A 15,270-nucleotide genomic window follows, 5' to 3' on the forward strand; every position below is an offset into this window, starting at 1 on the left:
GAGCTGTAGATGGACTTCTATCAGACCCAGAGTTGGCCTTGAAATATATTTAGACAGAATATGTAAATGATTAATGTATATTATATTGAATGTGAATATGTTTGGCCTCTAAGATAAAATGGTATAGTGTGATGATACGATGGCTTTAAGAGGTGTATTTTGTCTTGGTTTTCTCTGTGAAGAAAGGTTGGGACACAAGTACTGAGCAGTCTGCTCAAAGCCAATAAAGTAAACAGCTTGTGAGTCCTTAGGTCTTTTTTTATAAAGTTGGAACAACAGACGCAGCTTGAATGGTGTGGAAAAGCTCCCACAGAACCAGCTTTCAGCAGTTGCTGGGGTCTTGAAGCTAGATGTGGAAGCTCTCATTCCTCTGTTACAGCTAAAAGCTGGGGCTCTCTTCCTGCTGCTAGAATTGCATGCGAGACAATTTATTTCATTGAATTTGCCTTTACCAAGGGTGTGTTCATGGAATGTTACTATATTAGAACAGTGAATTAGTAGTGGTTAATATATACATTATTTTGTTAAGCATTTTGATAGAGAGTTACAGTTAAGCTAATCCTTCTGTTTTTTTATTTTCTCTGTACTTTAATTATAGTGTATGAATAAAGTGTGTTTTGTTTCAACACTGGTAGTTTGACCAATCAAATTGTATCTGGAACACAACGCCTTACACTTACCTTTCAATAAGAAAAAGCTGGGGTCCAGCCTATCTTAGCATATTTTGAGCAGGTTTGGTCTGGGCCATAACAACGGGCAGCTTTTCAAATGGCTGGATGGTCATCAGAGGAGGCTGATTTCTTCTCCCAAAACACTCTCTATAAAGTAAGATACAGGCAGACAACTCATTCAGTTGTAAACACAGTGATATCTGCCTCTGGAATGTTCACTCGTGAATGCAAACTAGTAGGGCTGGATTTAATAGGATGCTGAGGTCCCTGTTCTCTGACTAATAGGGTCTGTTTGTGTGTCTAGAGAGCCTGCCCAGCAGCCTGTGGCAGGATAAGGCCCCTATATTGACAATAATTGGCCAACAGGTAGGTGGGTGCCCAACATTAGTAATGGGTGGGGTGTAGGGGCATGGTGGTGAATGTAAATAGTCAGTGGGCAGGCTCTGCACTAAATTTAAAAGTGCCCCTTGTCTTCAAACCCATTGCCTATTCTTTCACACGTTTCCACAGATGTATAACAGATAATCCTGATGATAAACGTGGCCTGACCCTTATCGATATATCTAACTACTTTTTCCTTAACCTTTACTGCTACTGCTACTGCAACTGCAACAACAACATCAACAACTTGCACTTATGCAAGTGTAACATTATGAAAATGTCCCATGGTGTTTCACTGAAGCATTTTAAGAAAGTGTTACTTCTCCTGTCTGTATGAAAACATTGTGGGATATTGCCATAGTTTGAGCCTGGTGAATTAGAGAATTACTGTCCAATTTGTCTTAGAACATAGAAAATAGAACATAGAACAGTACAGCACAGTACAGGCCCTTTGGCCCACAATGTTGTGCCAAACTTCTACCGTAAACCTAAGGTCTATCTAACCTCCACCGCTACCTTATACTATCATCCATATGTTGATCTAATAGCCGCTTAAATGCCCCAATGAGGCCGACTCCACTACCCTCTCCGGCAATGCATTCCACGCCCCTACCACTCTCTGAGTAAAGAACCTACCTCTGACGTCTCCCCGATACCTACCTCCTTTCACTTTAAAACTATGTCCCCTCATAAAAGCTACCTCCACCTAGGAAAAAGTCTCTGGCTGTCTACTCTTTCTATACCTCTGATCATTTTGTACACCTCTATCAAGTCACCTCTCATCCTTTGTGGTTCTAAAGAGAAAAGCCCTAGCTCTCTCAATCTCTCCTTGTAAGACCTTCCCTCCTTTCCAGGCAACATCCTGGTAAATCTCCTCTGCACCTTTTCCAACGCTTCCACATCTTTCCTGTAATGAGGTGACCAGAACTGGACACAATACTCCAGATGTGGCCGAACCAGGCTTTTGTGTAGCTGGAGCATAACTTCACGGCTCTTGAACTCAATCCCTCTATTAATGAAAGCTAACACACCATACGACTTCTTAACAACTCTATCCACCTGGATGGCAGCTCTCAGGGAACTGTGAACATGAACCCCAAGATCCCTCTGCTCCTCCACACTGCCAAGAATCTTTCCGTTAACCCTGTATTCTGCTTTCAAGTTTGTCCTTCCAAAATGAATCACCTCACGCTTTTCTGGGTTAAACTCCATCTGCCACTTCTCAGCCCCGCTCTGCATGCTATCAATGTCCCTTTGTAACCTAGAACAGCCCTCCGCACTGTCCACAACATGACCCACCTTCGTATCGTCCGCGAACTTGCTAATCCAACCTTCCACTCCTTCATCCAAATCATTTACAAAAATCACAAATAGAAGAGGACCCAAAACAGATCCTTGTAGTACACCACTCGTAACTGAGCACCATGTTGAATATTTTCCATCCACTGCCACCCTTTGTCTTCTAAGGGTCAGCCAATTCTGAATCCAGTCTGCCACATTTCCCCCTATCCCATCCCTCCTTACCTTCTGCATGAGTCTACCATGGGGAACTTTATCAAACGCCTTACTTAAATCCATGTATACCACATCCACTGCTCCACCTTCATCCACGTGTTTGGTCACCTCTTCAAAGAATTCAATAAGGTTTGTAAGGCATGATCTATCCCTCACAAGTCCATGCTGACTATCACGAATCAAACTGTGCCTTTCCGAGTGATCATAAATCATGTCTCTCAGAGCCCTTTCCAATAATTTGCCCACCACTGACGTAAGACTAACTGGCCTGTAATTTCCGGGGTTATCCCTGTTCCATTTTTTGAACAAGGGAATGATGTTTGCCTCTTTCCAATCTTCCGGCACTATACCCGTGGACAGTGAGGACGAAAAGATCATCGCCAAAGGCCCTGCGATCTCGTCCCTCGCTTCCCATAGAATCATTGGATAAATCCCATCAGGCCCGGGGGACTTATCTATCTTCAACTTCCTCAGAATTCCTAGCACATCTTCTTTACTAACATCAACCTCCTCTAGCCTACCTGCCTGTTTCACAACGTCCTCCTCTACAACTAGGTCCCTCTCAGTTGTGAATACTGAAGAAAAGTATTCGTTAAGGACCTATCCTATCTCTTTAGGCTCTGTGCACAAATTCCCTTTACAATCCTTGATCGGCCCTATCCTTTCTCTGGTCATTCTCTTGTTCTGCACATACGTGTAAAAAGCCTTGGAGTTTTCCTTGATCCTATCCGCCAAGGTTTTCTCATGCCCCCTTATAGCTCTCCTAAGCTCTTTCTTCAGCTCCTTCCTCGCTAACTTGTATCCCTCTGTATCCTTTTCCGTTCCTCTTTTCCTAAACCTTACATAAGCCTCCTTCTTCCTCTTAACCAGTCGTTTGACCTCTCTCGAGAACCATGGCTCCCTCACTCGACCACATCTTCTCTGCCTGCTAGGGATATACATATCGAGCACATGCAGTATGCATTCCTTAAACAATCTCCACATTTCTGTAGTGCTCTTCGCTGACAGCATCTGTTCCCAATTTATGTTACCCAGTTCTTGCCTAACTGAATTGTAATTACCCTTCCCCCAATTGTAAACTTTACCCTTCCGTATGTACCTATCCTTATCCATAACTATTGTGAAAGAAACAGAGTTATGATTGCTATCATGACTTGTATCCTCTATCCGTCTTGTATCCTTTAAAATCAAGGTCCAGTCCAGCCAGTATGTTCACATCCATGTATTACTGCTGTGTTATTGTTTTTCTCTCCCCCTATGAATTATCCTTCTCTCAGAGCAAGATACCAGCCTGACCACTGGGAGATAGCCAGGATTCAAATCCTCACCAGTAAGCTGCACTGATAGGTCTTAAAAAAATACCCTGCACTCTGTTCTGTTACCCTGATGCAATTATATGGTATGATCTGCGTGTAAAGCATGCAACACTTTTCACTGTACTTTGGTACACGTCAATGATAAATTAAATCAAATCAGGGTCTTCTTTGGCAATAGGCCTTGCCTAATTTCACTCTGCCCTTAATCAACATACAGTCAGAGATATTCAGCACGGAAACAGACCCTTTGGTCCGACTCGTCCATGCCGACCAGATATCCTAAATAAATCTAGTCCTATTTGCCAGCATTTGGCCCATATCCCTTTAAACCCTCCCTATTCATATACCCATTTAAACAAACTCCAATGCCCAGATACTTTAAACCAAAAGCAGCTGTGCAGTTTACTGCTGGTCACCTTCAATGACATCATGAATGCCCAAATAGGTGGCATTGCCTTGGGATTCCCTTTACAACCAGCCCTTGCTAACATGTTTGTTTGGTTACCATAAGAAATGCATCTTTTATGGAAAGACCACAAGCCTCCTGCCCCATGCCTATTTTCGATGTGTAGATGATACTTCTGCAAATTTGAATCTACAGTTGTACAGTGTCCTATCCGTCAGCCCACCTTGTAAGCTTGATGTTGATATAGGTCATAGCAAAACTCACCTGAATGATAACAAAACTCCAATCAAATCATCATCTTTGCACAATGATGTTTATTCTCGTTTTATTCTCCTCAGGAATCAGCACAAGCTGAATTTTTCCTGTCTCCTATCTTAAGAGTTTATTATACCAGCTATTTATTTTTTATAGAACTTTCCTCCCTGTGCAAGGCTGTAATAACTCTTCAAAGACTAATTATGTTTCCCTCCAACAAACTCACTGATGTTTAAGTATTGCATTCTGTTACATTGTTTTAACCACCCTTAATAGCCCATGAAACATTACTTTCAGTTATCCTCTGATTTACTGCCAGCATCAAGCCCTATATGGGCTGGAAGAAGTTGCCTTTGTTATAACAACGGGGGTGCGGGGGGTGCGGGGTGGGAGAGGGGAGGTGGTGGTGGGTGTCATCCTTCTGTATGAGTTTCTAAATCAACCAGCAATGCCAAGCAGACGCAGTAATAAATTAAATGCATCATTCTCCATCTGAACCTTTGTACACGTGCCCCTGCAAAGATTTTGTTGGCCATGAAAAGTCCAGTGGAGTCAGCCTTTTCCTCAGAGCCTGGCTATTGACCAGATCACACAGAGATCTGTGATTGACCCTACCCTCAAGAGAGGAGTGGATATAACTAAGGATAAATATTTATTCCTGTTTGATTAACATTCCTTCAGTATTCACTACAGAATTAGCCTGTTGGTTATTTTTATTTCCGATCTATCTCTTATCCTCAAAGCTTGTTGGGGCCAGTCACCTTCACTTAGACCAGAGCTAATGTTTGAATTGTTAAATTCCTTGGGTTCTTCCTGATAATAATGTAAGTGCCAGGTCATAAAGTCATGTTAAAACATTCGGTCTCACCCAGCATCACCATCAGGAGATAAAGCTTATCACAGAACACTGCAGTATCTCATTGAAGAATGCCACTGGGAATGTCAGCCTTGTGAATCCCTTTGACCTTGAATTCTACAGGACTTCTCTTTGGGTTCTTGCTCCCTTCCTCTCTCTATATGGCATATTATTTTCATCCTTTCTTTAACCAAAAACCTATTATATTTTTCTGAAAAATGACTTTGGACTATTTTTTTCTATAATAAAGGCACTATTTTGTTTCTTGATCTCTTCCATGGGATGTGGGTGCCACTGGCAAGGCTAGTATTTGTTTCCCGCATCCATTTGCCATTGCACTGAATAGCTTGCTAGGCCGCTCAGAAGGTAGTCAAGAGTCAATCACATTGCAGAATGGTTTGGAGTCATATGTAAGTAAGGGTGGCAGACAGCCATTGTAGAGACAGACATTTTTAAAACATTTGATTAATTGAATTTAGGTTTCACTAGCTGCCATGATATGATTTGAACTCATGTCCCCTGAGCATTAATCTGGGCATCTGGATGACTAGTCCAATGGTGTTACCAATACACCACAGACTTCCCCACTCCTGATAGGCTGGTGGTGGCATACTATTAATATCACTGGTTTTATAAACCACAGCTTTAAGCTAATACTCTTTTGGACATGAAAAACTGATGGAGTTTAAATTGAACAAACAAAATCTGGAATGTAAAACTAGTCTCAGTAATGGTGACCTTTTTCTTTCAAGCAAGCAGTGGCAGACATTTAACAAAGTAATTCGTGACTCTCAGCAAAAATATATCCCAGTATGGAGAAAAGATTCTAAGAAAGAGATAAACCAACCATGGAGAAAAGACTGGGATAAATTCAGAATCCCGCAAAGGAGGACCAGAAATAAAGAGAGAGAAAATAAACTATGAGGGGAAACTAGCGAGGAATATAAAAACTATCAATAAGAGCTTCTTTGTAGCTGGGGAGACGGTTTGGGAACAAGGAAATGGCAAAGGAGTTAAACAGATGTTTTGCATTAGTCTTTGCGGTGGAAGATAGTTTGAACGTCTCATTAATACTAAAGAATACAAGGGAGGAATTAAGTACCATCATCGCTCAAGAAGTAATATTAGACAAACTAATGGTGCTATAGGCAGCTAAGTCCCTTGGCCCTAATGGCTTGCATCTAGGATCCTAAAAGAGGCAGTTACAAAGATAGTGGGTGCATCGGTTGGAATTTTCCAAAAATTGTTGGGTTCTGGAAAGAACCAAAGAATTGGAAAACTGCTAATATGACAGCCCTATTATTCAAAAAGGGAGGGAGGGAGGCAAAAAGGAAGCAACTTAGGCCAATCAGCCTGATATCTATTATTGGAAAAGTATTGGAATCAATTATTAAGGAAGTAACAGCATAACGTTTGGAAAATCATAATCTAATCAAGCAGAGGCAGCATGGCTTTGTGAAAGGGAAATTGTGTCTGACTAATTTAAGAGAGTTTTTTGAGGGAGTCTCAACCAGAGTGGATAGAGGGGAACCAACAGACATGTTGTATTGGACTTCTAGGAGGTGTTCAACAAGGCCCCTCACAAAAGATGAAGTCACAAGATAACAGCCCATGGTACTGGAGTTAGTATATTGGCATAGATCAAGAATTGGCTAATGAGCAGGAAACAGTGAGTGGGAGTAACAGGTTCCACAGGGATCAGTGCTGGAACCACAACTGTTTACGATATATATTCATTACTTGGGAGATAGGAAGCGAATGTACTGTACTCAAATTTTGAGATGACGAAAATAAAGTGGAAGGGCAAGTTGAAAATGGGATACAACAGTTTACAGAGAAATATTCATAGATTAAGTTAGTGGATAGAAAGTGGGCAAATGGAGTATAATGTGGGAAAATGCAAAGTTATTCATTTTGAAAGGGAGAACAAAAGAACAGACTTGGAGGTAACTTATGCATGAAACACAGAAAGCGAGCAACAGTTGCAGCAGGTAATCAGGAAGGCTAATAGAATGTCAGCCCTTATTTCAAGGGGGTTTAGATTATAAGAGAAGGTAAGTCTTACCGCAACTGTACAAGGTGCTGGTGAGGTCACATCTGGAGAATTGTGAGCAGTTTTGTTCCCCTTAATTAGGGAAAGTTTAGGGAAAATTTAATTGGAGGGAATTCGGAGGAAATTAATTAGGATGATCCCCAGTTATGGAGGGATTGACTTATGAGCAAAGGTGAAACAGCTTGGAACTTTATTCATTGAAATTTAGAAGCATGAGAAGTGATCTTATTGAAATACATAGGATTCTTAAGGGGCTTGACAGGATAAATGCTGAGAGTCTAGGCCTAAATGGTGAAGTCTTAGAATAAATGAGCACCAATTTAAGACTGAAATGAGGAGGGATTTCCTCACTAAGGGATGAGAGTCTTTGGAACTCCCTGGGCAAAGTCCTTGTGTACACTTAAGGCCAAGAGATAGATTCTTGATCACTAAGGAAATAAAGGGTTATTGGAAAGGGCAGGAAAGTCGTTGTGAGAAATGGCTGATCAGCCATTTTACAGAGATGACAGAAAGGCTGAAGGGGCCAAACAGTCTTGATTTGATTTATTGTTGTCACATACTGCGATACAGTGAAAAGTGTTGTTTTGCATGCTATACAGGTAGATCGTACTATACAAAGTGTATCAGGGTAGCAGAACAGAGTGCAGAATATTGTTACAGCCACAGAAAAGGAGCAGAGAGAGTGAGAGCGAGAGAGCTCAACATTAATATTTGAGAGAGCTGCTTAAAAGTCTGATAACAGTGGGGAAGAAGCTGTTCTTGAATCTGTTCGTATGGGTATTCAAACTTTTATATCTCCTGCCCAATAGAAGAGGGTGGAAGAGAGCATAACTGGGGGAGGGGTCTTTGATTATGTTGGTTGCTTTCTTGAGGCAGCAGGAAGTATAGATGTAGTCAATGGATGGAAGGCTGGTTTCTACTCCTGTTCTATTTCTTATGCTCTTAAATAAATGCAAGTTGTTGATATTTATATTTGTCACTCTTCCACAAGCCCTAAATGCTTTGCTTGTTCCCACTTTTCCACTCAGCCAGACTTCGAGCATTTTCCAAGGTACTTTATAACTTTCTGCCTTAGCATTATATCATTATGTTAGATCCCAATTTCTCAGACAGCATAGAGGAAGACTGCACCAGAACTCATTGGGCATGGGGGTGGTATGGGCTTGTGTTTGCAAAGCAAATTTCCTATTGGAACCCAGTCTGTAGAGTGAGCCACACCCCTGACAATTTACCTGATTTTTTCTACCACATTACCAGCCATAGGATCTTTCTATTTTCTTGATCTTCTTGGTTTCCATTCTTATCTGCTACTCTGCTCCATTCATTCATCCTCCAGCCTCATCTTTTGTTTCATTAGCTGGTTTCATTAATACCCTCCTTTTGCTTTATCACTGTTGTCATTTAAACATTCCTGCTGTCCCTGCTATCACAGAGCTTTCCCTTGTTATTTCCTCTTCCCAATGGTCTTGCCGTTCATCTTTGTGTTCGGCTCTGTACTTGCTTAAAAAAGCACTGTCCGCCCTACAATCTGAGTCCCAGTTCTGATGAAAAGTCAACATTGCAGAGGCCTGGAGAAGCTGAAAAAGTGCAGCCGTGATATTAAGAAGAAATCTAAAAATGCAAGGTCAGTCATGAAGAAAAAGATATTGGCAAGTGATATCAAGGAATACCCGAAGCTGTTTTCTACATACACAAAAAGCAGGAGAAGAATAACTAAAGATAGAGTAGGGTGCCTCAAGACAAGAAAAATAACTTCTGTGGAGGCAGAAAACTCAGACATGATCCCGAATTAATATTTTATGTCTGCCAAAAGAGTGAAATGATGCAAACATCTTAAGTAAGGAGGAGGATTGTGAAATATTGGATCAGACAAACATAGAGAGAGATATTGATATAACATATTGATGTGCTAAACATCTTTGATAAACCTTCAGGCTCAAAAGAAATGTATCATGGCTGTGAAGAAAAACCAATGAATAAATAGTGGCTCTGATCACTTTTCAATTCTCTGTGACACAGGTATGGTCCTGGAGGCCTGTTTATGTTGTAAAATTGCTGAAAATAAAGGAATAGTCAAAGATGAGTAATTACAGGCAGTCTAATCTTGGTAGTGGGAAAATTATTGGCTAAAATTATGGGGACTGAACAAATTGTCATTAACAAAAAGCACAGATTAATTAAGGACAGTTAGCATGGATTTGTTGATTATACTCTTTGAGAAAGTAACAAAGAAGGTTGATAGGGGTATCATGTTTGATAGATGTTAGCAAAACTTTGGATGAGCTACCTCATGGCAGATTGATCAACCATATATAAACTCATGGCATCCAAGAACAAGTGGTATAATGAATGATCAACGGATGTTTATAAGACTGAAAGCAGTTTCCAGTTGAAACTGGAAGCAGTTCTGAAGGGCTCAGTATTGAGTTTGTTGCTTTTTATGATACAATGATGTTGATTTAAATGTAAGGGCATAATCTAGAAGTCAGCAGATTACACATATATAAGGTATGTGGTTGATAGGGAGAAAGCTGTAGACTGTAGAATGATATCAATAGACTGGACAAGTGAGCAGAAGATGGCAAATGGAATTCAATCCCAAAGAATGTGAGATAATCAATTTGGGGAGGCCAAACAAGGAAAAGGAATAAATGATAACTGGTACGATACTGATAATGTAGATGGGCAGGGATACCTTGTAGTGTGTGTGTCTATTGATTTATGAAGGTAGCAGGGCAAGTCGGCTAGCTATCAAGAAGAAACATGGGATACTTTGTTATTAATTGAGACAGAACACAAGAACATAGAAATCAAGCTGGAATTGTACCAAATGCTAGTTAGGCCACAGTTAGTGTTGCATATATTTCCATTCACTATATTATAGATAGCATATGATCACGCTAGAGACAGAATAAGGTAGATTTAGCACAGTATTGGAAGGGATCTGGGTGCCCATTGTATATGAATCACAGAAGGTTAGTATGCAGGTAGTCTGGAAATAATTTGGAAAACGATTAGAAATGTTGTGTTTTATTGTGAGAGGAATTGAATGAAAGAGTATGGTGGTTATGCTTTTACAAGCTTTGGTGAGAATGCATCTGGAGTACTAAGTACGGGTCACCATACTTAAGGAATAATATTAATGCATTGTAAGCAATTCAGAGGAGGTTTACTGGACTGGAATGAGCAGATTGCCTTATAAAGAAAGGTTAGCCTCTATTCTCTGGATGTTGAAAGAGTCAGTGACTTAATTGAAACATGCAAGATCCCAAGGGGACTTGACTTGGTGGATATTGAAAGGATATTTCCTCTTGTGGGAGAATCTAGAACATGGGGTCATAGTTTAAAAATAAGGATACTCCTATTTAAAACAAAGATGAGAAAAGATTTTTCCTCTCAGAAGATTAGAAGTATTTGGAATTTCCTTCCTCAAAAGGCAGTGGATTCAGAATCTGTAAATATATTTAAAGCAGAAGTAGACAGATTCTTGATTACCAAGGGGATGAAAGATTATTAGGAATATTCAGGAATGTAGAGTCTGATCTGATTTTAACATCAATATGATCTTATTGAATGACAGAGCAGGCTGAAAGGGCCAAATGGCCAACACTTCTTCCTGATTGTGTGTTCGTACGAATGAGGAATTTTAGCTCTAAAGAAAAATTGGATAATCCAGGCTTGCGTTTTTGGAAGAGATAAAGGTTGAGGGGAGATTTAGTTGAGTACAAAATTATGAAGTGTCCAAAGAAGGCTCACTGGACCTGAAATGTTAACTCTGCTTTCTCTCCACAGATGCTGCCAGATCTGCTGAGTTTTCTCAGCAATTTTTGTTCTTGCTTAAATGTATAAGGGATCTAGATAGAACTTTTGGGAAGAACCTATTTCCCTGAATGAAGAAATCCAAACAGGAGAGGGGGCTATTGAATTAAAGTAATTGGTAGAAGGATTAGAGGAGGGGGGGTTGAGAAATCTTTTCATCCACAAAGTTTAGGGGCTCTAGAAATCACTGTTTTAAAGGGTGATAGAGTCAGAAACCCTCACTGAGTTTAAAAAAAATTGGAAATGCAATTTAAGTACTGTACCCTACAGAGCAACAGCTGGGAAAGGTTTGACTAGACAGTGTCTTATGGCTAATACAGATATAGTAAGCCAAATGGCTAGCCCCTGTGCTGTAAATGTTCTGTGTTTTTATTCATCAACAATATTCTCTCTCTGATTCTAGGCTTCTAAATTGCATTATTCATTCATAGGATGTTGGCATCATTAGCTAGACCAGCATTTTCAATTCCCAGTGCTTGCCACGAATATTATGACAAGTCCATTGCAAGCAAGGCTTGATTCAGGCTATTATGGCCTCAAGGGACACTTCCACTGTGCTACAAGACACCTAGAGCTTGCCAAACCATTTCAGGGGGCAGTTAAGATTCAACAACATTGCTATGAATCTGACCTGTAGATGAGGCCAGCTAAGAGTCTCAGATTTTCTTTCCTAAAATGGGCATTAGTGTAAATTTTACGACAATCGATGAGAGTTTCATGGTCACCATTAGAAAAACTTTATTAAATGAATCTAAATGCCATGGTGGGATTTGAATCCATGTCTCCAATGCATCAGTCTGTACCTCTGGATTACTAGTCTGATAACACTACCACAAAGTTATTTATCTCCATCAGAAAGTAGTGGTGAATTGTGTTTTTGAAGCGGTGCAATCTGCTGTGTATTTTCAATGACACCTTTATCCAGCACTACATAAATTTAAGTTCCTCCTTCTGATTAGGTGAGAGATTGTTGCTAGGTGATCAGTGATGCATGGGAGACTCTGTTTATGTCAAGCAGATTACAAACATTGCTGAAAGGGGACAGTAAGTCGAAGCTTTTTGTCTTGCACCCATCAGGACGAGGACAAAAGAAACAGACTTGAAAACGGGGACACAATACAGATCTCTCCCCTTACCCAAAAATGTGCCTTGAGCTGTATTCTATACTTATCTCATTTGGGTAATATTCATTGACATTTTGACTTTAGGATGGAATCCAATTTAGGTGTTTAAGAGAGAAAAAAAAAGTCATTCCCTTCAAATGAATAAATAAGCAAAATTCAAATAGTACTAATATTGTCAATTACAAGTATTAATATTCTACTTGTAGATTAAGAGTCAGGAAATTTCCTTCAAAACACATCAGCAACATTTTTCATTTTTGACACAAGCATCCTGTTCAAGTCATGACTTTTTCTACCAATTTAATTTTTGGAGATTTCTTATCCCTTGTAGTATGTCTTTACACATGAAATTGCACTGATCCACAGAAAGGAACAAAATCTCAAATGACAGAGGTTGCTGGAAAAGCTCAACAAGTCTGGCAGTATCTGTGAAGTAAAATCAGAGTTAACATTTCGGGTCCCGTGACCCTTCCTCAGAACCGGACCTGAAACATTAACACCAATTTTTCTTCACAGATGCTGCCAGACCTGTTGAGCTTTTCCAGCAACTTCTGTTTTTGATCCTGATTTGCAGTTTCCACAGTTCTTTTGGTTTTTAAAAGCTCAATCTACCTGGTCTAAATCACTGCAGCAAATGTCCTTCGCAGGTCAATATTATCCCATAAACACACCCACCTTTTTGTCTCTATTCACAGCTGCTGAATAAAGCAGCAGCAGAACGGCCTGTGCGTTACATCTTTTCTGTACCAACAAATGGGTCTCCAAGTACCATGGGATCTAACGCTTATAAGGAAAGGGCGAGATTATAGTGAGACTCCATAGAATGTAGGAGATCTGGCAATCATCTGCTGGCTGACTTGGTGGGCCTCTGTTTTAATATTTGGTAAAGCTAATGGTTCGAGTTGGAAGAAACCATTCGTATGATATCACAGCCATTTTTATTGAGACAGTGTTTGATCAAAGACTTAGAAAACTTAATTTAACACTCATTTATTAACAATGTGTTCCTTTTAGGAATGGCATAATTACTTGGTGTTAACAACTTGCTGTCACTGATCCATTAATGCTTTAGAGCATTTCCTGTCCCAGTGCTTCCTTTTCTCTACAAAGGACATTATGCTGTTGCTGAATGTGTTTCATACCAGAACTAATTTCCATAAAGTAAATATTATACTTTGAACAACAACATAAAATCTGCTTGGGTGTCCAAGTGTATCTTTTATACTAGGGGTAACAGAGTTTACTTTTATTCACCTGTGGTGAAATGACCCCAAAGGGAAAGTTTTAGAAACCAGCAAAGAATGATGATAAAAGGATAAATTAGAATAAGACAAAAAACTCTAAATAAATGTGAAAACAAACAGTAAAGGTTTCTACACACACACACATACATACGTATATATTTATATACTCACGAATATACACACACACATATTTATATATATATATACATATATATATACACATACACACACACACACCACACACACACAACACACGTGTGTATATTATATATATAATCCACCCTTAGAGGGTGAATCTTCAACCAGTATTTTGTATCAGTCTTCCCAGTTGAAGACACAAAAAGCATCCCAAGAAAAGTAGAAAACCAAGAGGCAAAGGGTAAAATTTAAAACAATCATTATCACTACAGAAAAACATTTAGGAAAACCAATGGGACTAAAGGCTAACAAGCCCCTTGGACCTGATCACCTGGATTCTCGGGTCTCTAAAAAAGTGACTACAGAGTTAATAGATGTAATGGCTATAATAACCTTCCAAAATTCTCTCAATTCCGGAAAGGTACCAAATAGATTGGAAAACCACATACATAACACCTCTACTAAACAAAGGAGGCAGACAAAAAAGCAGGAAACTATGGGACAGAAGGCTGTGGTGGCCAGGTCATTGCGTATATTTAAGACAGAGATAGATAGGTTCTTGATTGTTATTTGTGATAGAATTAGTAGTTACATAGATAAATGTGGGTTGGTTATGAAGAATCAGCGTGGGTATGTAAAGGGGAAATGCTAGTACTTCAGTCTTCATTTGGATGGCCAGAATCCATTGTTAAGTTACTTAGGTACCAGCTAACATTCCAACAGTAGGCTGAGGATTGAGTTTCACAAAATACTGTTGCAGTTGACATTTAAAATTGGGCACATACCCAGTGAAAATTGTTGGAGTAATGCTACGGTGTAAAAGGTTTATTCCCCCGACTCCTTAACTGTTTCAGAATTTCAACACCGCCCACAAGCAAGTGGAAACATCCAGAGGCAAGAACTCTGACTTCAAAGAGAGCACTATTCCCAGCTGCACAACAAACTATTCCCAGCTGGTTGTGTTTCCCATACTGTTCATAGGTGGGCCCTGTAAATTAGATTGTCAACCTTGGCTGGACCTATGGAATTGAATATATTCTGGAGGAAGATTGAATTTGCATATATGACAAGGTGTGTTGATAATTTGAAAATAATTATAGGCCTGTTCTTCCTAATGGCTTCTTGATGCATTCTTATTTGAGACTACATTCCCCTGACTGAATGCGCAGTATTTAAACCAGTGTGTTACCATGTCCAAAAACAAATTGATAATTTAATTTCAGGTTTTGTTAACAAGTGATATTGCGTTTTTATTCTGAGATAACAAAGTGTGGAGCTGGAGGAACACAGCAAGGCAGGCAGCATCAGACGAGCAGGAAAGCTGACATTTTAGGTCTGGACCCTTCTTCAGAAAAGGGTTTTTATTCTACCTGGATCCCTCCCGCACTTTGATGGCACACTTTGTTTTTCCAGTTAACATTTCACTCCTTTTCTATTTTCTTCCTTCTCATTTCCTGTGTTCAAAATAAAAAATAATTACATGAGTTTAGCG

Source organism: Rhincodon typus, chromosome 10 (assembly GCF_021869965.1).
Source record: "Rhincodon typus isolate 14 chromosome 10, sRhiTyp1.1, whole genome shotgun sequence".
Lineage (NCBI taxonomy): Eukaryota > Metazoa > Chordata > Chondrichthyes > Orectolobiformes > Rhincodontidae > Rhincodon > Rhincodon typus.